The sequence below is a fragment of the Hylaeus volcanicus genome, chromosome 8 (genome assembly GCF_026283585.1).
Source record: "Hylaeus volcanicus isolate JK05 chromosome 8, UHH_iyHylVolc1.0_haploid, whole genome shotgun sequence".
Taxonomy (NCBI): Eukaryota; Metazoa; Arthropoda; class Insecta; order Hymenoptera; family Colletidae; genus Hylaeus; species Hylaeus volcanicus.
In genome coordinates this window covers 14,120,724-14,146,860 of record NC_071983.1, presented here as the reverse complement: position 1 = coordinate 14,146,860, position 26,137 = coordinate 14,120,724, and the positions used below count along the sequence as shown (strand labels likewise).

Here is a 26,137-nt window from a genome sequence, read left to right as displayed (position 1 = left end):
TCTCTCTCTCTCTCTCTCTCTCTCTCTCTCTCTCTCTCTCTCTCTCTCTTTTTCTATTTCTTGCCACGATATCGAATACACACAGCCCGCGAATAGAAGAGTCTCTTGTCCGAGCTTCTTCGTTTCCGAACGTCATCGATCTCCGCGCATGTGAACACCACACACGCTTCAGCAGTCTGACGGCGAGGAAAACGCGACACGAAACACGATAAAGGAAAACGAGTGAAGGTTTCGATGCGTCCTGGCTCGTCGTCTCGAGAAATCGAGTACGCACGCTCGTTGACGGAAGCGAGGCAGATTCGCGTACAGGACTCACCTAGGGACTATCCTCGTTTCGCTGTTGTCGTTTAATGTTCCTTTGCGAACGGCCATCAAAAAGAGAGAGAAAGAGAGAGAGAGAGAGAGAGGGATGGGGAGCGTCAACCGACGAGAGAAAGAGCTTACACGTAGAGTGTGTCTAAGCCGCGGTCTAAGTACGGTTTAGAAGCTTAAAGAACCCGATATATGCAGCACCAGTGCATCTCGGTGGGCGTTCGAGCGCGAGGCTAATTGGTGTTGGGAAATTTGTCCCGGTGACAGAGTGAACGAACCGAGAATATATTCCTCGCTGAGGGAAGAAGGGACGAAGAGCCAGGAAACGATTAAAGGAGGCTCCGAGTGTGTGTTATCATTTTATTTGATCGCGTACACCTCGCTGCGAGCTGTCCAAGTCTCGAGGCAATTCGAGGTAAACGGGAACACGTACCACGGGTGTTGTTGTCGATGGTGTAACGAGAGAGTTCAGACAGTCTATTTCTGCGGTTTCACGATTTTTCTCCTTACCCGTTTCTTTACTCTCTTCCTTCCTTTTGCCACGGGTCCGATCTGGTCCGCGAAACGTCGGCGTTAACGATTTGCCCGCGGCTTGTCAGCGATGCCATACTCTTCGAAGCTCTGTTTCTTGTCCTGACTCGCGATCGATGTCACACGTGTGTTCCCATGAAAAAGTCCCCCGTCACGAGAGAGTATCGTAATCGCGTTTCCAGTTCTGGCGTTGGCAGGACGCGTGGATGGTTTTACGCGGCCCGAACCATCGATGATTTGTGCGTGCACGTAAAGGATAGACGGGAGGAGTGCGAGGATTCAAGTGTTACGTAGGAAAGTTTTTTTTTTTTGCTCTCGTGTGTTGTGAAAGAAGAAGGTGGGGGTGTCCTTTTTGGAAACAACTGAGAAATTTTGCGAGCGAATTTCGGTTGCTCGGGAACCTCATTGGTCCAACCGCTGAACTTTGCGACGAGTCAGTTCTCTCACTCGTGGCCGTGTGCACGCATTCGAGTATCGCGGTCTTCCTGTTCAACGTGTGATTTTGACGTTCAAAGTGAGACGACGGTGGAAGGGAGCCCGCAGTTTCAACCAAGCCGCGTCGTTAAAGGGCGCCTCGTCACATCGTAGGATTCGCTACGTTAATCAACTGGTAAGGTGAATTCCCTTTGCTTTACGAGCCGTCGCGTCGGGCTGCGACACGCTCTCGCCTCTTTTAACGCGCAGTACTACCGGATAAGGTGGATTATTTCGAAGGCGATTGTTGTTACGTAAATACTGCATGATTTATGTAATGGCACGGTGTAATGGGTTATCGTTGCGAAAATTATATTCGAATAGTTAACGACGACTAGAAGTACCGTAGTGTGATTTACTCGGAACGTTTATTTCGCGCAACAACCGTTCGAACGTCTCTTTTATAGACGATAACTTTTGGCGATTCATATTTTTGTTCGATGAAAGTAATATTCAAGGAAAGTATTCGATACATGAAATATTCAAATGAAATTTTGCACATCTTTTATTCGTATTCTAAATTTCTACTCGAGTAAAAAGTTTGTCCTGGTTACGAGTTGACGAACAATACTTGGTTTCGAGCACTGAATCTATTGTTAATACGTTAAGATTCAAAGTGTACAAAAATTTTAAATCAATTAAAAGATTTTAAAACATGAATACATTGTTTTCAAAGCACTTTTCGAATCTATGAAAAACATATCATTCATCTCGTATATACATAATAACGTTGTAGTAGCGTCGTTTCAACTAACTTGGATGCGTTCTTAATGAAATAATATTATCTAATCAAATTTGACCCTATAATCACAAAAACAATCATTAACTCAATCATTAGACTGTAGAAGATTATGCATTTAATAGCAACTGGAAATATGGAAAAATGTACGAGGATGTGCACAAATCGAAAAATATATAAAATATCAATAATTAAGTACATATTGCAATATATAGAAGACACAAGATACTTTTATATAAATTTATGTATTATTAGAAATTATATATTAAAAGGAAACTCGAAAATCTCCATACATTCCAATATGTCTCAGGCTCGAATAGGTTGATATATTATGGTCAGAAAGCAGTTGGGAGAAGTGTGGCTAAAATAATTCGTTGCTGCCTTCGATAAGTCATTCGAACTGATTCGATATTCGTGGGTACTGTAGATTTCGTAGCGATACCACGAATTTTGAGGCAGCTGCATAATTCATGACGGTCTGCCATTTCCTTCTCGTCCATCATTTTGGATCTCTTTACTGCCCTCACCCCCTAATCTCCTTACAGTTCTGCTAAAGCTTCTCCGAGATGAACGTAATAAGAAAAGAAGACGAAGAAGAATATTTCTTGACGATGTAATTGCACGCCTGAGCAATTACTACATTTTCGCTCGAGAAATAAAATCAAGCAAACGTAAGGGAAATATCGTACATTTGTGCAATAATTCACGTTAAGGAAATTTAAATTCTCCAATCGAGGAGTTGGCCTGTCGCAGAGAAAATTATTCGAATAAATTGCTCGATACTCGATGGCTCTTATTATTGGAAGCGTATCGATTAAACTTATGATAGAAACATTTCAAGTAGTCCAACTTCGTATTTATCTTTCAACGGAAGCATTAGTTTTATAAAACGCTTTATCTTTTGGAGCGTAGGCTTCGTATAAACGAAAGAAATATTTGATAGAACACACTTTCATAAGAAACTTTATATTTTCAGAATTGTAGACATTTTCGTGGTCATGAAATTCCCCTAATAAAGTTCCCACGAGTCAGTTTCCCGCGGTGTGTACTTTTGTTGAATATTGTTTACTATGCAAACCGTCGCGTGGTTATGCATAATAATATACATTTTGACGTGTGAGGTGGAATAATGAGAATACATATTTACGCTAAGTCGACAATTCCAGCTTGATATTTCACTTCCGAGCGAATCGTTGGGGGTTTGTTAACTGTTGCCTGCTGATTTATATCGGGTGTTTTTTTCATAGGGTCGTAACTGCGGTTAGGCGTTTCGTAGCGTTGCAACGTTGCGCGGAACAAAAGCAGTTAAGTTGAAATTACCGTCTCGTAATGGTACCCGGTAAATCAATAGCAGAAGTAAATTAAGATTTATTGCTGCCTTGAGCTACAGACGATTTGGGAATATTCGTTTGGGTTAGACCTGCGTGAGCATCAAGTTACGTAGCTTACCCTTGACATTCCGAGCAGTTGTTTCATCGCAGGACATGTATCTTCGATACAAATCATTGCTAGCAGGAAATCGATTTTAAATTATTCAGAAAGTATAATTTTGTTGTGTTGTATCGAACGAGAACGGGGAACGTACGGTTCGTTACTTATCGATAGAATGTTTAGACCCTTGAGGTGCGTGATCCACGTCAGGTGCGAGTGAGCCTTAAATAGCTGAAGAAGACATTTAGAAAGAGTATAGAAGTCCCAAGTATCCTTAAAGAAACAATTTTCTCTTTTATGTATATGGAACAGTGATAGAATGTATAGTTAATTATTTAGTGATACTATATTTAAGTCTAGAATCTAGAATACTATATTTAGCGAGGGTCCGTGATCCTTTCTAAGTACACTTTAATAGTGAATAACGAGTGAAGAAATTAAGGAAGAGTATGAAAGTCCCGAGTGCCACTAAACGAGCAATGTTAATGTCAATAATAAGTGTAATGTCTTAGGAAGAGAATAAAATAGAATTATTCCAAATTCAGGAAACAAAAATAATCGAACCTCTTCATGGTTATTGAGTGGATCTCAGTATGAATTCTTTTTGTACAAGCAACGTTAAAGAATGATTTATAGTTACATTTTTATTATTGATTGACGTAACAAAACAAAATTTGACTTGGTTATATATAATATATGTACATGTCTTCAATGTATACAAAAACAAGAGAATTCAAACTTCATATTATTATTAGATAATTCAATAATGCAAATTGAAATATTGTATTTGTGCACATTCTCATAGATATCTCCATACTTTCGCTTGCTATGAATGCATAAACCTCCGCAGTCCACTTGTGAATAATATGAAAATTAATAAGAAAGCCAATAAAAAATCTAGGGGAAAACCGAAAGGCTTAACCGAAGGTATCATTTTATTCATAAAGTACTTCCAACTCGATCCAGCTTGTGTTATCATTAACGTTTCCTTAGTTACAAGAAACCGTTCGGCTTTGATTCTCAAGAGACCATGACAGACCTAGAGTCACTTGAGCTAGATAGCGAAAATAGTTGGGAAACACTGTACTATGACGTATCAAGCACAACGTGTGCCCAAGATGGAATGCTTGAATATGTATAAATGCCACTGGCATCGTTTTTCTCTTTCGCGTTCTAGAATACCTTCAACGTTTCGATCTCGAAATCACATAGATAACTGCACTGCGCGTTATTCGATATAATCGGCGAACAGCTTCAATTAGATCCTCCCTTGTATAGAACAGTTGGGAATGACATTAAAATGGCACTAATCGTGCTTCTTAATCCCTAGTACTTATCAAACTTAAGTTTGGTAGTTAACTTCTTAACTGTAGTTTACGTTCTTGCAAATATGTACGTTAATATAGCTACTTAGTCTTCTAGTCAGAGATAAACGAAACAGCAAGACTTTATTTGAATAATGGATGACGAATAAAAACACTATACGGCGATTTATTTCTTGCATTTCTCCAGCAAGACGGTTATTCAGATAAGCTTTCACTCGTCCAATTTGAGTCGTAAATCTATTATTTAATATTTCAATTTTTGTCCGTTCTTCTTTATTCGACATTTTTATGCAAATAAGAATTTTGCCCGTCTCCGTCCCTATTCAAATTTACGGAATAAGTACGACTCTATCGTATAAATTATTCCCCTGTGTTAAAAAAAAATTTTAATTTCTCGTGGGAATATTTGTAGTACAAGGAAGTTGGGAAAGTGTAATAAAATGAGGGGTAGTACTTTGTACAAAGAAATTATCGAGGACGCAGCATTCTGGAAACTGCTGGAGGAATTTCACGGAGTAATACAAAGGAGATGCAATTTATCTCATATCAGTCACTAGTTCGTTTCGTCTACTTCAAACGAATTTCTTTTGTCAAATCGATGTTCCACGAATAAAACAATCTCGCTTTGCATTTAAATATATGCGTGGTTATTACTTAGCGTTTCTCTATGTGTACCCACAGCTATGAAACTCCATCTAGAGTGAATATTTGTGAAAGGAAATCGTTGTCTGAAACGATCGAAATCGTAAAACAGGACCTCGCTTCGGCAAACACGCGAGCCAGTTAGTATTTGCATTTTGCTGGCTAACAACCAAGAATTGTGTATTTATTCTCTTGCAAAATATTTACGTTTCCAAAAAATCATTTGGTGTTGCGTGGAAATACCATTTCCTTTAAAGTTAGCCATTGTTGTCTGAATACAGAAATGATGGAAAGCGCAATACGAAAATTGAACGAGTCAAAGGCCCACTACGTAGAAATTCTATATTCCGTTGTTTTTTATTTTGAAAAATTGCATGTATAATAGTAAATGTCAAAGTGAACATTAGGTGGACCAGAATATTCAAAGAGTTTAAAGAAATCTAAAATAAAATAGAATTCGAAAATAAGACTTATGAAAAAGCATTGATTTATAATAATATTATAGTAAACTTCAAAGTAAACATTAGGTGGATTAGAATATTTAAAAAGTCTAAAGAAATTAAAAATGAAATAGAATTTGAAAATAGAATTTATGAAAGAGCATTGATTTTTTATTTAAAAGTAGATTTAAAATGTAGAATAAAATTTTGTTGTAAGAGCAATGCAATACCATTAATAATTTCTTTGAAAATTGATTTTCCTTCCAACTCTGAGGGAGTCTTTAACTTTACAGAAAAAGAATATAGAAATTATCACTACCCCATAATCAGTTTCTAAGTTGGTAGTTTAATAATTTAGAATGAAAAGCAATATTACTGTGTTTCGTCCCTGGATTTGATATAGTTAGACTCATCAGCAAAGGCTTATCTAGCAAATCCTGCCTTAAACGCGGTGTTATTAATCGTTTAAACCATCTGTTCAAACTAATTATATCGTAATAAACTATCGACTAATTGAAGACTGTTCAAACGATTAATGGTGTTACGTCTAAAGCAGGCTTTGCTAGATAAGCCTTCCTGATGAGTTCAGCTAGTAGCTCCAAAACGGATCGCAATAATATTCCTTTTTGGGCCAAAAATGTTACTCGAGGTGGGATGTGATCGTAACCGATCACCCGCAACACTCGTTAACTTTTAGTAATAAGAAAATGTGATGCTTCGAACAAATCTTGTTCGGAGTTCGAGAAACACAATCGAATGTCATCTGTGATATTTTCCGTTTTTTTTTTTTGTAAATATAAAGAACATACGAAGGCCAACTTCATTTTATCCTGACTGAATGTCACCATTTATTTAATTTCTAATGCAATATTTTATGATAGAAGAGTATTCAAGGTTGTTGAAAGTTGTTACAAGCTATTTAAAATTTGTCGAAAAATATTTCCTTAAAATATATTTGAAGCTATATTTAATTTCAAGTATTAAATTGTAAACAAAAATTGAATCGTGTAATGTACTCAACATTTATAAATATTCACGAACGCTACTAATGCGTAATGTGATTGTGACCAAAAGTGCGGCATCATAAATTTATTCTAATTTTCGTGTTTCGACATTCGAAAACAGAGAAGGTTGATGCGGTTTTAATTTATGAGTATTGTCGCCGAAGTAGAGAATAAGCAGTGCGTTTGTATGCCGAGAGATGTGCTGATCGTGCCAGATTTGGCAATGTGGGGAACGCGCAGTACTGAATCACTTTAAGGCATGCATTGACGTTCAAGGTCACCATTTTGAACACTTGCATTCGTGGTGTGTGTAAGAAAATTACCACACTGATTTATTCTTTGGAATCGAATGTTTTTCTGCGTAGTTGACCTTTAATGACCTTGAATGTCCTTCAATCATGGATGCTCGTTGTAAAACGCTCAGGCAAAAGTAAGAACAGACTTTCTCATTGTATTTAACACGGTGAAGATATTAGTTTGCATTTAGAAAACTATTTAGTGACATTATGTTCCTCTTGAAATTAACAATAAACCAGATTTGTATGGACATCTTTCTGACTTATTTTGAAATGACTGAAGTTACATAATTCAGACTTTGATTATTATTTTTGTAACAGATGATATAGGTTAATTCGGTCATTTCACCGATAAACGCGTCTATATTAGTATTTGCAAAAGGGATTTCAGCGTATGGCTTTTTTCTTGGGTGTCCGTTATTGATTCTGTGACACAGTAGGAAAAAATCGCGTGGTCATCTAAGGATTAAAGGATACTAGCTGACACCCATACAATTTTTTTAATAAACCGCAATTTTGACACGCCGAAGCTTTGTCTGGTAGATTGAATATTCTCCACTGTATAGGTGACAGAATGAAAGAGTCTAACATTGTGCGCAGACGTTGAGCTAACGACGCCTCCTATTCCTCGACATTTTTCGCCTTTCTTGACATTTTCACATGATAGTTTCTAGGGGAGTTATATAAAACACAATCGTCCTTGTGGCAAGACAGATCTCATTTCTTTATGAGCAATGAAACACCCGTGTAATGTCTTACCGCGGACGACTCATAAGTCCCTTCCGAAGAGAACTTTCTGCGACTCCAACGCGGCCGACGTTTTAAAATAATGTATTCTTTCACGCAGCCTTTAATTATGTTTAATACGGAAAATTGACAGCGTTCGATTGTTCTCTACCGTCGCACTAAGTTCAGTCGTCACTTTATTCTCTTCTTTACTCTCACTTCTAATCTATATTCAAATACGAACGACAGTTTATAAAATAGAGGAAGATAGAGTTTAACTCATTCACTGCCAGGCAAATTTAAAGCATTTTCCCTTGGACGCTAAGGTTTAATACAGATGTGTAATCTAGGTTATCATTTCGGTAATAAAAAGTGATATTAAATTTGTTGCTTTAAAAAGAAAATTTACGATCTTCTTTTGTAATAATTCGTGATCCAAACGGCTATAAACTTATCCCTTGAGTAATTGCAAACAATTTGAACTACGATGATATCTTTGACGTCTTCTTTCGAATTCAATAATAATTGGATGATTCTGCTTCAGTTTATCTTATCTCTGATTAAGCAGTTTTATGGAGTTACAAATGTGATATTTAAATCTTATATTTTAAATGTTCTCATAAAAAACGAATCCTTCTGTTGTACTTAAGGTTCATCATTTTGGGTGTGGTGATTTTCTCTAGACTCTGTGCTTTACCAAAATCCATCGGGATGTTTACATTTTGTTGCAAGATCTTTGGTAGCAATAATAAATAACACGAGTATGCTGTGGAATGTTTTGAATAGGGAATTTTAACTTCTACCAAGATAACATTCGTTGGTGAGGATCTTCTACGTCCCATTGTTATTTTTAACACATCTCTATGAAGCTCTAGTTGCGAGAGTCTCTTTGTTAAAGATACGGAATCACGTGGTGTCGCCGGACGGATGACACTAGAAGCGTACCACCGAAGTTTGTTTCCTTCTTCCTGTTGGGCAAGACTGACAATCAGCGTAGAGAGCATAATTTAGCCTTATAATTATATTCGCGTTTAAACGCATTCGCTGAGCTTTTCTTCTGCCACATTTCACCTTTAAATGACTGCGTTTTCCACGCAACAATTACTTTCCGTAAAAACGTCGCATTCTTGTAAAATTTATTGTGCATATTCAATATCTATTGAAAAGTGTCTACGAATTTTTATATATTAAGGGAGTGTATTCTAGTCTAGAGCGTCAATTTTCTAGTACTTTATTCTCTTGGATCTTTTCTTTTTTATATGTATAAAGAATTTTTGTATAGGGCTTTGCACACATATTTATTCATATTTGAAAAATATACGTAATCTATTTTTAATGAAAATAATTGTACTTGCAGTACAATTGATCTTGCACAAGTTTTTTTGAAAATAGTATGGTTCAGTAATAGAAAGCTACACTATTCCTGAATAACACAGGCTACGTTTTATTTTGAATAAAGATACGTTTTCAATTTGAAATCTCAAAAGTTTTGGCATCGTTACATTCACAATGAAAAATATCGATCGAAACATCTGAGTTACGTAAAACAAAAGACAGTCACCTACTGATTCGCGAAAGAACACGCGGTCAAATGCGAACGACATAAAATAAATAGTATTCCACATCAGGGGATGATTCTTTGCTTGAAAACGAAACGAAAACGAAGAATGATATTTTTTCGTAGGAAGCTTCGTTTTCGTAAAAATAGAGATCGAAAGGTTTGGCTAACCATGTCTGACCACGACTGGCCAGTTCTACTAATTCTGCCATTGTCCAATCTACCATACCTTTTCTATGCACACTGCAATTTTTTAAATGATTACAACTAATCGAAGCGGACACTAACATAACAGAAGCAACATAAGTAGAAATGGTGAGTAATGGTCAGACACGCTGATGAAGTCGTACACGTGCTCCAAGAGATTCAAGATCAATTTTCTCATAATTGGAAGCTCAAATTAAAAAAACTCCGTTGCTCATTTTCGATTCATTTTTTCCTCGTAAAATCATCTGTATATATAAGAATCGACAATCATCAAGTGATTTATACTCTTCTTTGCCCTTGCTTGGCCATGACTTCTTCGAGGACTAATTCGGCATACTAGAAGTAGGTTCCGACACCTCGAACGATCGTTTTTAAAATGTCATGGTCACTCCCGACATTTATTAACCCTTTGGTCTAGGATTTACTGTGGGATCGTGCGTGCCATAATCAGGTGTAAAATTCCTTGCACCTTTTCATGCGACGTGCCTGACTCGTGTTTTTCATGGACGGCTCAAATTCTATACCCCGGGTCTCACACGTTGGTTAGGTTAAAAAGTTAATACAATCAACCTCTTCACGCCTTGGCCATATATGTGGACGTTTAGTTTTGTATAATTATAATTACTGTCGATAATAAAAAACAGATTGGTAATAACTTATTCACGACAGAATCCCTCAACAAGAGGAGTACAGATTTTATATTTCGGCTGCACTGATAATGTTATTTCCGATGTACAGTTAGAGATATAAGAAAAACATGAAGAAAAATCGTCCCTGAAGAGATTAATACTTTTTCTTTATGAAGTACATAGTTAAAGAAATGGAAATAACATTCGGTGAACTATTCAATCGCGATTGTAACGCAAAAGACCTTCTTCTTCAAACTCATACCTTTGCCAGTGTTTTGAATTTTATATGAAATTTTACTTAAGTATTCGTAAAACTACGTTCGCCCGCTCCCCCTAAAATCCATTTTTGGTCTTTATTATATTTTAAAACTTGTACGTGAAATAGGAAAAAATCAATATCTGGCACTCTATTCTGGATAATTATTAATAGAAAATCTAGGTTACAAGCCGTGACATTAAAATTCCATTATACTTATCTATTCCGGATTGATGCGAAGATAGAATGATAGAACGTAGAGTGTAGTGGAATTGCGTTGCTATGTGTAAAATACTGCTACCGTTCGATACGTTCGCTTACAATGTATTTTTTCATATGGGAAACATTTCTTCAAACAATGTTCCTCTATATTTATAAATATATTTGATACAACGAGTATAGACAACAACATTGCAGTAAGCATGTCTCCATAAAATGCATGTTTACAATCTTACAAAATCTTGCAAATTTCTGAATATATTACATGAACACTAATTATAATTGTTTTCTGTGTAACATTATATATAATTATTCATTCACTCTAAGATTTTCAAATATTGTGCCCTGCAATAGAAACATATGAATAAAGGAATGAGATAATGACGAATTATTATATTCGTACATATATCATAATCTTTAGTTACCAGAAATGAAAAGAAAAATTCACGAAAGTGTTTGTAATATTATTTTTTCTAATGATGATGATATATCGATCATATCAACGCATTGATATTAGTATTTACCGAAAACACTGTCGGCGCATGACTTAACAAAAAAGTATTACTTAAAATGGTTTACGACGTAGGAATGCAATATTTATTGATATAACGTAATGCTAAGGAAAGAATAGATGTTGAGCCTAGGTCACTAACTGCTCGCCTGAAATATCTCTGTTATTCTAAACAAGAGGAGAGAAATCCACGCGATTTTATGGGTTCCAGGTGTACGTAATGTACTAGCAATAGTTTGGCTATAGCTAGAGGCGTAATGGAATTTCAAAACCAGAATAAATACTTTTTACTTTTCGACCTGCAAGGAATAGCTATGAGTTTCTTTCGTTTTTTGTTTCTTTTTTTCTAATCTATATCCATTTATGCAAAAATTTTAAGAAATACCTCAAATAAATCTTGAGGAGGATCGAATTTCACATTAAAAAGTTAAATAAACCTTTCCTCCAGACTACCCCGTATAAGCCTGCGATAAAACTGTCAAAATTAGGAACTAAGTACATATAGGAAAGCAATTATGATTTGTTAAATAAGATGTAACTTATCGAAAAGGGGTAGGCAACTAAATTGCAAGTAATCTATAAGAGTATACATGACGATAATTTATTATTACTGTTACTATTAATTAACAATGGAAAAAAGAACACAAAATAATACGGGAAAATCACAGTATATATTTTGCGGCAAATAATTAAATCAATTCTAAACGTAAATATAACGTTTGAAATGATGAAAAAAATGAACAGGCTTATGAGAGGTAGTCGACTGTACTCTAATAAAGAATAAATCAAATGAAATTTGTTGCATACCGAAACCACCCGTGGGTTTCGCGCACCTGTCGCATATGTGAGTATGAAAAAACATGTTAACCTTACACAGAACATATTTACTTCCAAAGCATTAATAATTATCATATTATTTTATGGAATATACTCCGCATATATTTCGCAGAAATTTCTGTAAAATTTCTAATAATATCGTGATATCGTAATCTCCTCTATTCGTAAAAGTGTACCGTGTAAACAGTGGTCTCGCCTAAGTATGCTCACCGTGATGTGAAAAGGGTTGGGAGGCACTAAGTACGGGACAATTATTGGGTCACCCACGATGCAATACCGCGCGTTAATGGGCCATTGTCAACGGTGTTCAATTTCTCGTAAACCAATGTGAATATACATTTGGCTACTGCCACGTTATGCAAATTAATGTTTCCATTGCTGGTAAAATAATTTCCGATACTTCCCTTATTGGTAAATAACGTCAAAGAGAATAATGCGATATTAATCTGCGATCGCTAACGAGTGGAGATTGGCACGCTCTGACGCGTCGAACAAACTTTTGCATCGTGCGATTCTCGTCGTGGACTGATACGGCACGGACGTAATTAATATCATGCGAGAATTCGTAGAACACTCTTTTTGCTGATTCCAAGCTCGTGCTCTATTTACCGTGAACTAACGAAGCGGTTGCGAGCTATGCAGCGTAGCCGTTAATTTCTTTCTCTTCGTTACTTCCTGTCGTCCCACGTCCAGATTTGTGTGGAGTCGAGCTTCCAGTTCGCCTTAATTTTCTACATAACTCACCATTTAGGGTGACTGCCTCGGTAATCGGACGAAAAAGGGGAAATACAATTTTCTTTGCTCCATACATTAATTAAGACAATCGTTCATATCGTTGATAGGTCAGAAATGAATTAAGGCAATTGATTCCAGCATTGGTTTTATCATTGGTCGTGCGGAATTTAAGTAAAATGATTGTCTTTATATCGTTTGTTGTTGTACTTTCGTTTTGGCAACGACTCATTTCTGCATTTAATTGATTCTAGTAAATAGAATGAACCCTCTATGGGTCGAATATTTGTCCTGCAAACAACTTGCAAGGCATTTAATTTGATATTTCAGGTTAATGGTGCTGCTAACCGATATCAATATTGTTATTGGTTATCAGAGACATTATATAATTAAGACGTATTTGTCAATTTGAAAAAAAAAAACTAAAATTACTTGGTAAAGTGTTGATATATTATCACGTGACCTGGAAGTTCCACGAGCCCGTAGGGGGTTAATATTGTCGTATCTCAATTAGAAAATACCAAGGTGGTTCAGTTTATTTGTTATATCATAATGATTTTATAGTTAGATACTTTCTTCATTAATCCAGGCGTAGTGAATACTGATTGCCTGTAACTGTTCTGCAATCCAGATTTTTTAAGGTAGACTTGCATGTTAACGCGTGTACTCTTGAGTAATATGCAAACATTGGATGGAATTATTCACCGTGTTGCCAGAATAATTTCCATAAGCAACCTTATTTTTCAGTCCAACGCCCCAACCACTTGAACGTACATTATGTGAAATTCTGTCTTACGAGGAACATCTGCAGTATCCGACGCCGATGTTGAAGGAACTTTGCAGGCTTGTAGAGCAGCTAAAAATAAGAAACATGTATTTTTTCTTAGCTGCGTTACCTCAAGTTTAAAACATGCTTTACATCTCCCGTACCTTTGAACCTATTGAAGACACGAGTAACTCTTTTTCACGTATGTATTATGCTTTTTATGGTTAGCATCGTTTTTAGAAAAACAGGGACGATTGTACTTATTCTGCATTTATAATTAACCTGAATTAGTTCTGTAAGACTGATATTGTAGACACATGCCTGAATAACAGCAAAGAATGATTAATTTACATTTTATGTATTTATAGATTTATGAAAATTAACATCTTTATTGAAACTTCCGTTATATAATATTTGATTGAGGTTAAAATCGAAATTGAAGTGATAGATTAGTGAAATGTAATTTACTACATACATTTATTAAATATTCATTTGTATGCATAGTTATCATCTAGACATGATATTTCATTGTATGTATATAAAATAATTTACTCCACTATGACTTACACTCTTTCGTGCATAAGTGTATCATACATGCAAGTTTAAGGAGTGTTAGAAAAAAGGCGTCGTATCAAATTAAATTATTCCTTTTGAAAATTAAATGTTTCAGAATCATCTGCAGAATTATAATATATTTTTCGTTTTCAATATACCTAAAATCTGAAACAATATTGAATCCCACAAAAAAAAATGGGAATTGCTTTTCCCATGCAAAGAAAAACACGTTTCGTTTGCATTCGCCCATAAAAGAACTTACAATTAGTCGTGTGGTCGCGAGCGCACTTTCTCCTCTCTATTTTTAACCGACTTCGAAAAGGAGGAGGTTACTCTATTCGACATGTATATTTTTTTCCCGATGTAGTTTCACTTGAGATTAATGCCTTCGGTCCAACAAAATCCTGGAACGTCGTTACGCCCTCTTCGCGATCCGATTCGAGTCGAGACCTGGAAAATAGCTTTCTGCTACATTTATCACGTCTCGATTCGATGAAAATTTACACCAAGCCAGGAATTTTTTCCCGTTTGGGGAGCAGCCAGAAGTTCGAGGGAGCCCCGTATCAGGGCGAATTTTGGCCATCGCGGCTATCGATGCGTGCATTGTCGCGATGAAACAACACTTTCTTCGTTGCCAGTACGAGCTTCAACTTTGACCGGTTGCCAAACGAAGACCAAGTGACGAATCATTTCGGTAATTAATTTGTTTTCACGAAACGTCGGGATGCTTACAAGGACGCGCCCGACATCCGTTCGCGTTGTTTGAATCTCATTGCCGAGTTCGTGTTGCACTCGTGCAGACACTTGCATACGAGAAGTATGCGCTATGACGTTTACACGGGTTGTAGCGCTGGATGGTATGCTCCAAATACATTTTCTCTGAGCTTAACATGGTTTTGTACCGATTCCAGTCATTTTTTTAGCTTTCGATCCTCGTTCTTCTTGTATTTTATTAAAATATTTGAGACTTTCGTGAAGGATCTTTCTAGGTGATATTAGCTGAGGCTGCTGAGTGGAAACTGTGATACGATACCGGCGTGTCCCTTGATCCTTGAAGAAGCTAATCGCAGGTTACCGGTGAAGATGATAAGAATGATCTTGTATCGATATTTTTTTATCGATGCATGTCTGGTTACGTTCAGTTAGATAGTGTAATATATACGTAAAAAATGAGTTACTTGCATTTTCAATGGGTTCAAAGGTCGAAGTATTTTATCCAAAAGAGAGGGCTTGTGTTTCATTATCCTGAGTATATACACCTTCTTATTTTGTTAATTTCAGAACTTCAAACACTATTTTATCATTTTAATTGTTTGAAGTCTTTTATTATATGGATCTGAAAGGTCGCGAATCTGAAATGGGATGCTCCCTTTGGTGGAACTTACAAACTTTTAAATGGAAATCTCTACGAAAAATTACACTTTTTTTTTCTTGGACGTAAACAAATTACTTTTATCCGTAATATTTTCGTGACAGATGTTTCAATGACAAAATACGTTGTTTTCATGTGTCGACTCATATCTACACGAAGTACTTGTGTAATTGATAACGCAACACGCAAATCTCTGACTTATTCAATTTATTAATTGATCAAAGTATGCACCGTTTGGTAGACGTTCGAAATGTCTTCCTATTTTATTTTAGCGATGCTCTTAGTGAAGATTTAGAAAGAATAAACTTCTAGATTCGCTAAAAGTCTCCATCGTATTAGACTTTTCATTCTTTGGAAAGTATCCAAACAACCCTGGAAAATATTAAAGTGAAGACTTCTATACGTAGATTTCAAATATCATCTTTGTTTCTCCCAGTCAGTACTTTTTCAGAGTGCTATTTATTTAGGAAATAATCTTATATCAAACTCATAAATAGCTTTTCGCTTTTCGTTTTCGTTAAATATATACAAAACTCGTGTAAAGCCAATAGTTAACAATTTCACATGCGTGTGATAATACGCGAGGCAACACTGCAATATTGATGCATTTCTATTGTCACAGTAGAATCTAAATTCTACAACAATATAAGCGTAAGTGGAAACAGGATAACATAATTTCTTCCAAGCGCATTTAACAATTCGACGAATAGATGTTTTCAGTACACATGTATGGTTCATATTTCTTGTCGAATTTTTATCATTCTCTTTTTCGAAGAATTATACCTATGTTTTCTAGTAGAGTTTATATTGATAATTGGATATGTTCATGGGGCGAAATAGAATTTTCGTGTTCGTACCAGCATAAATTGCATATTTGTGTTTTCCTACGTCGTCTACCGAATTTCCATAAGTGCCATATTATGTATGTAAATGACTTTCCTAGACGGAACTTTCCCAACTTTTGCTACTTAAATGCACGACGTATAACTTCAAACTTCGCGAGCATACATAGGAGAGAAGTAATGGCTTACATCCAAAGAATTTAAACTCCCTTTGCGAGTAATTGCATCGCTAACTCACGCTTAGCGTAAACAGCAAGCTGGTTGAGCGTAATTTAAAAAGAGATTAAACGAACGTTTCAGCGTGAGCTAAAAAATTGCATCAAAAACTGTCTACGTAATTTTGTCGAGTTTGGTGTTCGTTAATTACATTTTATGAAGTACCAAGATTTTTCATGTTCTACTTACTATCACTGTAAATCGTATCTTCGTCATATATTTTTTTTTTTTTTTAATCAATTATGTATTCTAATGTATTTTAAATATTGGGAAATTAATTTCATTTTAAAGATGAATTGAACTTTTTTAATTAAATTTTTTATTAATGTATAAAGCATAGTGCTTAGGATACAAATGCGATACCAATGAAACGACTTGAATTATGGAGTCATTTTTCCTTAAACCATGATCTGGTGTATTCTAGTTTAGAATTTTTATATTTTTCACATGAATGAATCGCGTGAATGAAAACAAATTAAATGAATTTTCGTTTACTTTATATAAATTACTTCGATTCCTTGCGAATAAAATGATGTAATTATTTAGCTTTAATAATTACGCGATTACTGTGACTATCTACGAAATATTCAAAAACCTCTACCCATTTTTATAGACTGAAAGTCTATTTTGCTTCGAACTTTTTACTAGAGACATAACTTTCAATACAACAAACTCTTCAACTAGTTCACCTTCATTTACATCCAAGTTTCTGTGATGTTAAGTAAAGGAAACGTTTTCTACGACCTTCGCCTACAAAGACACTTCTCGTAAAAGGACCCATTCAAATTCTTTCGTTTCAACCAAAAGACCATTCCATTGGTGCAAATAATCAATTGAAGGTCTCGTAAAGTCTGTAAAGTTTGAATACTTTGGCACGATTATTTTGTGCCCTTCCTAAATAGGAAATTATTTTCTTAACATTCATGGGTAAAATCGCTTGATTATTTTCCTCAATCAACTTTAGCTTTATTACGTTCAAATCGATAAAAACTCCACTTATTGAGATATCTTGAGATTTAATTGGCGATATAAAATGAGAACCGTGAATACAGTTTTGGAAAAATAAATAAACTAAAATACAGAAGAAGAAAATAAAAGAAAGTCTTTAAAATAAAAAATATTTAATCTTGGTCATCGTAGACTTTAAAGATTATATACTTTTTCTTTTTTTTTAGTTGAATCGTTTTTAATTTTAATATTTTGGATTGTTTTTGGTGAAATTTGAATACACATTAGATTTTTTAATATAAATGTATTGTAAATCTTCTTCAATTTGGAAATGATAAATTATGCTGAAACACAGTTAATAGATAGAAATTTATTATTACGGTCCATATAATTTTAAGAAATGATAAGTTATCTTCATATACCCAATATTATTAAGGAATATTATCATTTTTTTTAAATATATGTTATTCATTTACTGCTTATATATTATTTTTCTTCAAAGTAGATATAAATTACAGGAATCAATTTCATTTAAATTTTCAACCTTTATCATAAACATTCAAAATAAACTCCACTTCTCCTTTTATAAGTACAGCGTAAAACCTGAAATAAACCACGAAATAATGACCAAAACGTCGTTATGAGTCTTTTCACTTTAATAAAACTCCACGTGACAAGAAGAGAAAAGAAGATAATTTACTCTCATCCGATTCAGCGATCAAAAGAAGAGCATAATCGATATTTCTTATATTTTTAACCGACTTCGAAAAGGAGGAGGTTACTCAATTCGACATGTATATATTTTTTTTTATATACAGTTTTATTTTATTTTATTTTTATATTTTATTCGTAATACTTTATGCCACAATATTTCATAATTTTTAAACAATTTTCTGAAACCAAAGGACGCTATATATAGGGTTACAATATAGTATTAGATAGCCGTGGTGGACGTGCTATTAATTTTCATGGGATTCGTTTCTGTCTCTAATAGACATTGGGAGATTTATTTACAAGTTCGTTAGATCGGTGACGTATTATTTTCCGCGTGACGACTAAAACTTGGTGCACGCGTCCTATTTCTCCATCGCTGTATCGATCTCCCTGCCACTGCCGACGCCACGGAGTTCCGATAGCAAACTAACGAGTTTATTTTTAACGCATTTGAGGAACAACTTGCGGAGTGGCTGTGTGCATGCAGCGTAACGGCAAGTTACGGCGACTCCAATGACTCTTAATTGGTTGAAACGAGTCGGTTCTGCTGGCTATCGATCGTGGCGAGAAGAAAATAGTTCCACTTCGATTTTCCTAGCGAACTCATTGTTCCTCCGCTAACTCTTTCAGACGTGGTTCACGGCACGAAAGTTGGAGATTTACAGCCAAGTTGTATTTAACTTTTGTTTTTATAAAAAAAGGAAACAAAGAAATTGAATCCATTACAGTATAAACCTCTATACTTGTAGTCTTCGAAATCTTTCATGGTGGGCTGAAACACATCCTATCAAGCATATTAGGGTATTAAATAGGTGAAGCATTTTTAAATGCATTTTTTCCTGAAGAATTTTCAGGTATTTTTAGAAACCAAACGGCTACATGGAAATCTTTTACTCTGTTAAAGTAATGATTAAAGATGTTACAAAAATATTTCTGCTTAAGAAATTTATTTCTCAAAGCGTTATGATTAGAAATATCTTGTTGTTTATATTGACGAGGATATTGCAAAGTAATTACACTTGCACAGTAAAAATTATCTTCTAGAACCTAGAATCTAGGTCAAAGCGAGTATAGCATTTTTGATAAAGAACGATCTACACATGTGTCGGTATTCTCATTTCCGCATAAACGCACTATCTTGTCAGTAATTTGTCCTACAAGTAGAGTTTTATACCCTGAAAAAAATGATTCACGTGAATTTTACCTTAAATAAGCTTTGCGAGCTTGCGTCACAATATCCTATTACGTATAAATTGCGCGCGTTTATTATAACTTTCAATTATCGCGCACGTTAAATCCGCGTATCATTTATATTCAGGAGGCATTAATCTTTACTGAGAAACTGTTATGGGCTTATTTATTTCTTTGATATATCATCCATTCATAATTCAGTGAATATAGTATTAAAACTGATGTTGATAAATACAAATACAAATTTTCCAATAATTAAGGTGAGGGAGGTGGTATCAATTCATCTGGTCGACGTTTGAGAGGGACAATTTAAATTAAAGTCGGCGAGCTTTAGAGCTCATGCCGTTATACAAATTCTTTATGAATATTCGTCTATGATTCGAGGAACTGTAATTTTGTAATTCAATTGCATTTATTCAACGGTAAAAAATTCGAAATATGTGAAGAATATTTGATTCGCGCAGAGAGAAGAAATCAAAACCGAAGAGATCCTAGGCAGTCGAAACCCTTTATTAATAAATTAATCTTAGTGTTCTAAAATGTCAATTAGAAAGAAATAGTGATTTGGCACTATTTATGATACATGTAATTTCTTAGTTTTATTATTCGAAAAACTATTTGACATTTTGTAGAAGACCTCGAGTCAGAATTTCATATTTAAAGAAACACGACAATCGTGCATCTCTTAGACAGGATTTATCGTATGGAATCGTGTCGATACGGCATCCAGTATTAACAAGCACATCTTATTAATACGAGCGATAACTGATTTCGATACTCGTTTAATACCTGAACACGATGCTCGGAAACAGATATGTATTCATATTAATGAGTGTGCCGTTGGATTAGTCCTATCACTCTCTGCCAGTGACACGAAATATGGTAATTTACGTTTTTGTAAAATTATGGAAATATTTCGATCTCTGCAAAGCGGCTTATCGATTACCGTTCAACGCCGCTATCTGCGCATGAAATAACCAGCAGGAAACAGGAATTCCGATAGGCGCTTTTGTGGAGGATAATGTGCAATTCAGCAAGCATACCGAGTTCTACATTGTCCCTCTTTATTATTAACTGAGAGATCAGTGATATTTTTGAAGGATTAGAAATGACATCTATCGAAAATATTTGGATGAGAGATCGATGATATCGAATCGTGTTTGTTATGATTTTAAAAAATGAATATTTTTATTTGTCATGAGAGGAAAATGAGAGACGTTTTCGACTATTATGACTTGAGTCTTATTCGAATTTCGTTAAGATTATCTGAAAAATAATTGATTTTTCAGAAAAGCAAAGATAAGTTTAAAAGTGAAATTAATAACACTGTTTATTTAGAGTTCTATGATAGGATCACTCATAGATACTAACAATGAAATATAAATTGAAAATATAAAATTATTTGTACACATTCTTGTAGAACTAATATATTATTTTAAAAGTTGGTTGATTTGACCTGTATAATTTTAAACTTCTTCTTTAAAGAAGATAATTATTCGTCTTCATTTGTCACGAACCTATCAACATCAAAACTTAATACCAAATAGCTGAAAATTTCGATACTCGCTGTTAAAAGCATTCGAGTTTCGAACAGTTGAAGCAACATCGACGCCTAATCGTATCAGAATGCCACGACTGCTCGTAATCTCTCGCATTTTGCATTTCTATTGTAGCTAGTTTCGGTTCTGCTGCCAAAGTTAAGATTCACCCCAACCATAACTCGCTAAGTCGCCAGCTGTGAATACCCAGCCACGGTACATGTCACTCAGTAACAGAGGGTTTATATAAAGGGTTAAAGGTCGTGAGTGAAGAAACTTATCTGTTCATCTGTCGCGCTAGGAAACCACAGTATGAAGCAGAGTTACGGCTTCCAAAGAGGATATTGCTCCATGCTGTTGGACGTGACTTTCCAAAATAACCGTGTCTCTTGGTTGTTCCCATCATGCTTAATACGCGTGGCAGTGCCAAGCTGACAAGAGATGTCCAGGGAGGATTATTTAAATAAGAACATTCAAATATCTCCATTGGCTAAAGATGTATGAAAAATCTTTTCGAGGAAAAGTGAAGTTGAAGGGAATGAGGAAGGCATTATACCTTGATTTTAAATAGATTTTAACACATTGTTGACCGGTCACGAGTAAACTCCAGTTTGCACTTGCATTATCTATTTCAATTCATGAAACCCAGAGCGATATAGAATATTGCAATAGCTTACAGGTCCTCAATCATAGATTGAACGACAGTGGTTGAAAACCGACTTACTAGAATACAGAAAAGGCAGAACTAATTTATTATTAAAGCGAAACTAATCTCATAGCTAAGCGACCAATGTAAACAAACGCTAACACAATCCCGTACCTCAGCGACTAGTGTAATCAAACACAAAGTCTGTCCCATAGGTGAGCGACAATAATGTAACCAAACGCAAAATGTATCCATACTCGCTCACTTCCGTTTGATTACATTTAAAAGTGAAAAACGAGGTCTGTGAGGACCTGTCAATCCCCTTATAGCTCGGGTACCTCGGGATCGCTAAACCCGTACTGCAGTGATGGGCAAAATCGTAATCGCAAATACGAATACGATTGTAATCGCATCTTTCCGAATTGTGATTACGAATACGATTACGACCGTATTTTTAAAGGTTTACAGCCATTGAAATTCTTTACCTCAAAATCGACTTCAGATTCGTGTTCCTCGCCCCCAAAAAAACTTAGAAAACCATACATTCGTCGAAATCAAAAATGAAAAATTTTCAATTAAAATTCGTGCCCATAGAGGGAGCATGGTTTTCTAAGTTTTTTTTTTTATGCGAGGAACACGTATACGATGTCGGTTTCGAGGTAAAAAATTTCTATGGGTGAAAAAACCTCTAAGAATACGGTCGTAATCGCAGAAAAATTTGCGAATACGATTACAACTCGGAAAGATGCGATTACAATCGTAATCGTAATCACAACTCGAAGACATTCGATTACAATCGTATTCGTATTTGCGATTACGATTTTGTCCATCACTGCCGTACTGTAGCTACGTAGACGTATGCTACAGCCCACGAGGGTCCTGATACTATTTATTAACGAACTTAATAAGAATTATTTGCATTGCTTTCTTGATCCAGCAGATTACGAAATGCAGGAGTTCGTTCGTAAAAATTTATGAAGCTATAAGGAACAAAATATGAAACTTGTAATTTTCATTAGCGCATGATTCATCCCTCGTGCGTGGGTTATCGGTTCTTGCTAGTTGGCCAGGGTCGCATCTGGCGATGGGTCACCAGCTTCGAGTAAACAAGATATATGGTGGGGATGATTCCGTAGATATTCATCCGGGTTGAAAAGCCGATAATAATCCGGGATTTCCTGCCGTATACCTTAGTTTCCATGGATAAGTATATAATATAATCGGAATCGGCAGTTCTTGTTTGATGCGAGAAGGCAGGTGGCTAATTAATGAACCACTTCAGCTCCTCTCTTCTTTTTGCACACTTTATTTTCTTGTTCATCAGACCGCAGACTTTGTGCGTTTATGGTGTATGCTAATGTAGAAAATATACATATACGAGGAACGTATGTAGAATATACTTCGTGAGTAATTATAATAATATTTATCAACCCTTTGATAGAGCTTTGTTCCATAACATAAACAATATTTTATTTCTTATACAGAGTGTCCCAGAATCAGTGTAGGCACTGAATCACGATTTCCTTTGCAAAAATGTTGGATGGTGCTTAGTTTTTACACTAATTCTGGGATATCCTGTATATATATTTGACTACACACTTTAGTACATAAACTAGCAAGAAATCGTGAATCCGTTATCTATTTAATAATTATATTATATGTATTATGTATCATATTCATGTTTAAGTGAAAGTGGAATCTACAAATTTTTTATGTTATTATTTGGTAAAATATTTAAAACAGCAAAATACACCGTACTGTATCAGATGAGTACTTACTTCCAAAGTATTAAAATTCATTTATTGCCAAGGGTTGGTTTATCAACTTTTCTATTAAATAATTATTAAATTGGGAATCTAACAACTGTGAATAGAGTTCTCTGCAGAGTACTGTTTAAGAGCCACGAATATTAACTGTCTAACAATGCGAAGGAATAGTGTATTTATAAACCGCTTGATTGCTAGAGGCGGTCGAAAGAATCTAAGTAAAAGGTGTCAAGCACGCCCAGCAGTAGGCCTACCTTTAGTCGCATGCAGAGTGGAAAATAAACTAAACTGTGCAATTGTTTGACAAGAGCTGTTCTCAAATATCAAGTAAGAACGCCGAATAACGAGCTAAGAGAAAGCAAATCTGGACTTTTCACGTGTAAATCGAATGCTTGGAACCAGTAATTTCGATTATAAAAGGTAACAGTAAATTAATCATAACATTATCTATTAATGGCATTGTTCTTTGTAATATGTATACTCAATTTCATCTCCTTTCGGTTCGTTGCCTCGTTCATTAAATGGTGTTTGTACAGTAACGTTAATATTGATTTCAATTAGTGAGTATACCCCATGCACCATGATGTATTTTAATTAAATTTAAACGAACACTGATAATAATAATCAACTTTATTCTAGATCGTGTGCAGTCATTAATACTTCCGTATATCACTTTCAATCAACATAACGTATAATTTTATTCTATAGTTCAAAATTTGAGTTTTATTTTACACGTACAAATAAAATATTATTTATCTTTTACTCGTAACTCGAGCATTATCTGTACATAGACATATTTTGCTAATTTTTGGTTTCAAGTCAGAAAGAAGAGAGTTTAGTTAAACTGGTAACAAGATTGTTCATCTTGTATTCGTTATTCGAGCTTTGTCTTATAATCAGAATTTTGCACATTTCTGCTTTGAACGATGGATTTATTTTCCTTTCATGTTCAGCAATGTCTTTAGTTAAAGTAAATTCATAGGAATGTCGTTAGGAAGAAATTGAGACGAGAAGAAACAATCGGTAAATTCGCAACGGTGGTTGTCGCGGCAATATGCGAGCTGCATCGCTTTATTGTGCATTAGTAGTTGACATACCGATGCGCGAGCAGGGTCGCTTTGAAGTTTCAGCCGCCTGGCACACGCAGCCTACGGAATCCATTGAATCGTGTTTAGGTTCGTGAAAAGTTCGCGACAAGTCTATAGGAACAATGGTAAATCTTGAAACGGTTAATAAAGCAGTCGAGAGCAGTAGGCCATGCCGAAAGCGGCAAAGATTAAAACGTCGATCGGAGAATGAGAGCTACCACCTTCGTCGAAGTTGGCTCCTAAAACTAAAACAGAGCTCAATAAGGCTTTATGTCAAGAACAAAAGAAACGTAAAGTGTCTACACGCCCTTATTAAGTTCTATCTCGACGCTTAAAATTCGACGCTGTTGTTATTTATAATAGCAAGCGTTTAAGATGTTTTTTTTTACTATTTGGAAGTTCAGTAGTTACCGGAAATACTATGATCTGATGTATGTACAATTAGTTAGATAAATGTGGAAATATACGAACCAACAAGTAATTGGACATTTTTTAAAAATGGATGTCGAAGTATCCCTATCGAAGGAAATAGGAATATAAAAATGTATGAGCCGTTCATTGCACAAATCGACTAACCATAAAACAAAAAGTTGAGAAATGAGATCAAAATGGCCTCTGAAATAAATGACTTATTATTTAACGGCCAAAAAAATTTTGTCGGTTAATGGTGCTAATCTTTATTATTCAGAGAAGTTATTATAAATATAAAAAGTTACGACTCTATCAAATGCTTTCGCACTAAAATTTAAGATTTTTCAAAAAGTGGAGTTAATCGATTCGTGCAGTGGACGGCTCATATGATACTAAATAGTACCATTTCTTAGGTTTGCTAAAAATGATAATATTTCTTTATGGATAAGTTGCTCGGTTCCCAGGATGTTTTCCTAATTCCCATTTGCCCAGTCATAGAATCATATGTCTAGGAAGAGGCGTTCGGAGGAGTTGCTCTTTGAAAAGGCTAGAGTTCGAAAAAACAACAGTCAGGCAGCAGTTTTTTCATTCAATTCTGCCAATAATACCCAAGATTAAAAGCCACCGCGTCACACAGAAGTATGAAATTGAAACATTCACGCGTAAGCACACGTGTGCGCACTACCGGGAACATGTTGCAAGCTGCCATGACTATTTGTCATCTATGACACATTACAACGTTAAATTTGCTTACGAATGACTCGGTCGTGCAATGATAACAGATCGTTCCGCAAGTGAGTTTAAGGAGCCACAGCGTAGATATCAATACAATTGGGGAGACGGACGTTCTACTGTGATATACTTGCCGAATCTCCATTGTCAGGGCCATTAATTCTCCGTAATGCAAACCAGATCCAAGCACTGATAATACCTTGAGCCAGGTCACACATGTTGCCCCTCGTGGCGTTAACATTAGCATTATTTCAAGTCACTTGACAGCGTATAATGGACGTTCATTGAATACCAAGAAATTAATTTAGATTACCTATGGATGATTCACTATTGGGTAATATTTTGTCGGAAGCGATTGGGCTCCTCGCGAACCAAAATTTTGGAGAGAAAGGGTCTTCTAAATTCACTTCGTAATAAACCATTCAGGTTTTAGAATGATGGATTATGAAGTATTAGAAATATGAATTGAAACTAAAAGAAAAA

At 35.3% G+C, this 26,137-nt stretch overlaps 2 protein-coding genes across 6 annotated transcripts in view; both read left to right on the top strand.

The window, feature by feature from the left end:
• The window catches only part of LOC128881079 (neurocalcin homolog), a 160,618-nt gene that overhangs the window by 78,971 nt on the left and 55,510 nt on the right, over positions 1-26,137 (top strand). The window lies entirely within an intron of this gene.
• The window catches only part of LOC128881080 (neuronal calcium sensor 2), a 144,062-nt gene that overhangs the window by 78,807 nt on the left and 39,118 nt on the right, over positions 1-26,137 (top strand). For 2 of the 5 annotated variants that reach the window (XM_054131777.1, XM_054131775.1), the window contains exon 2: positions 1,026-1,453. The exons of 1 other annotated variant lie outside the window; for it this stretch is intronic. The gene's annotated coding sequence lies outside the window, so the exon portion shown is untranslated. Of the gene's footprint in view, positions 1-510; positions 1,454-26,137 lie in introns of all 5 variants that reach the window. 2 more of the 5 variants (XM_054131776.1, XM_054131773.1) reach the window with 2 other exon arrangements.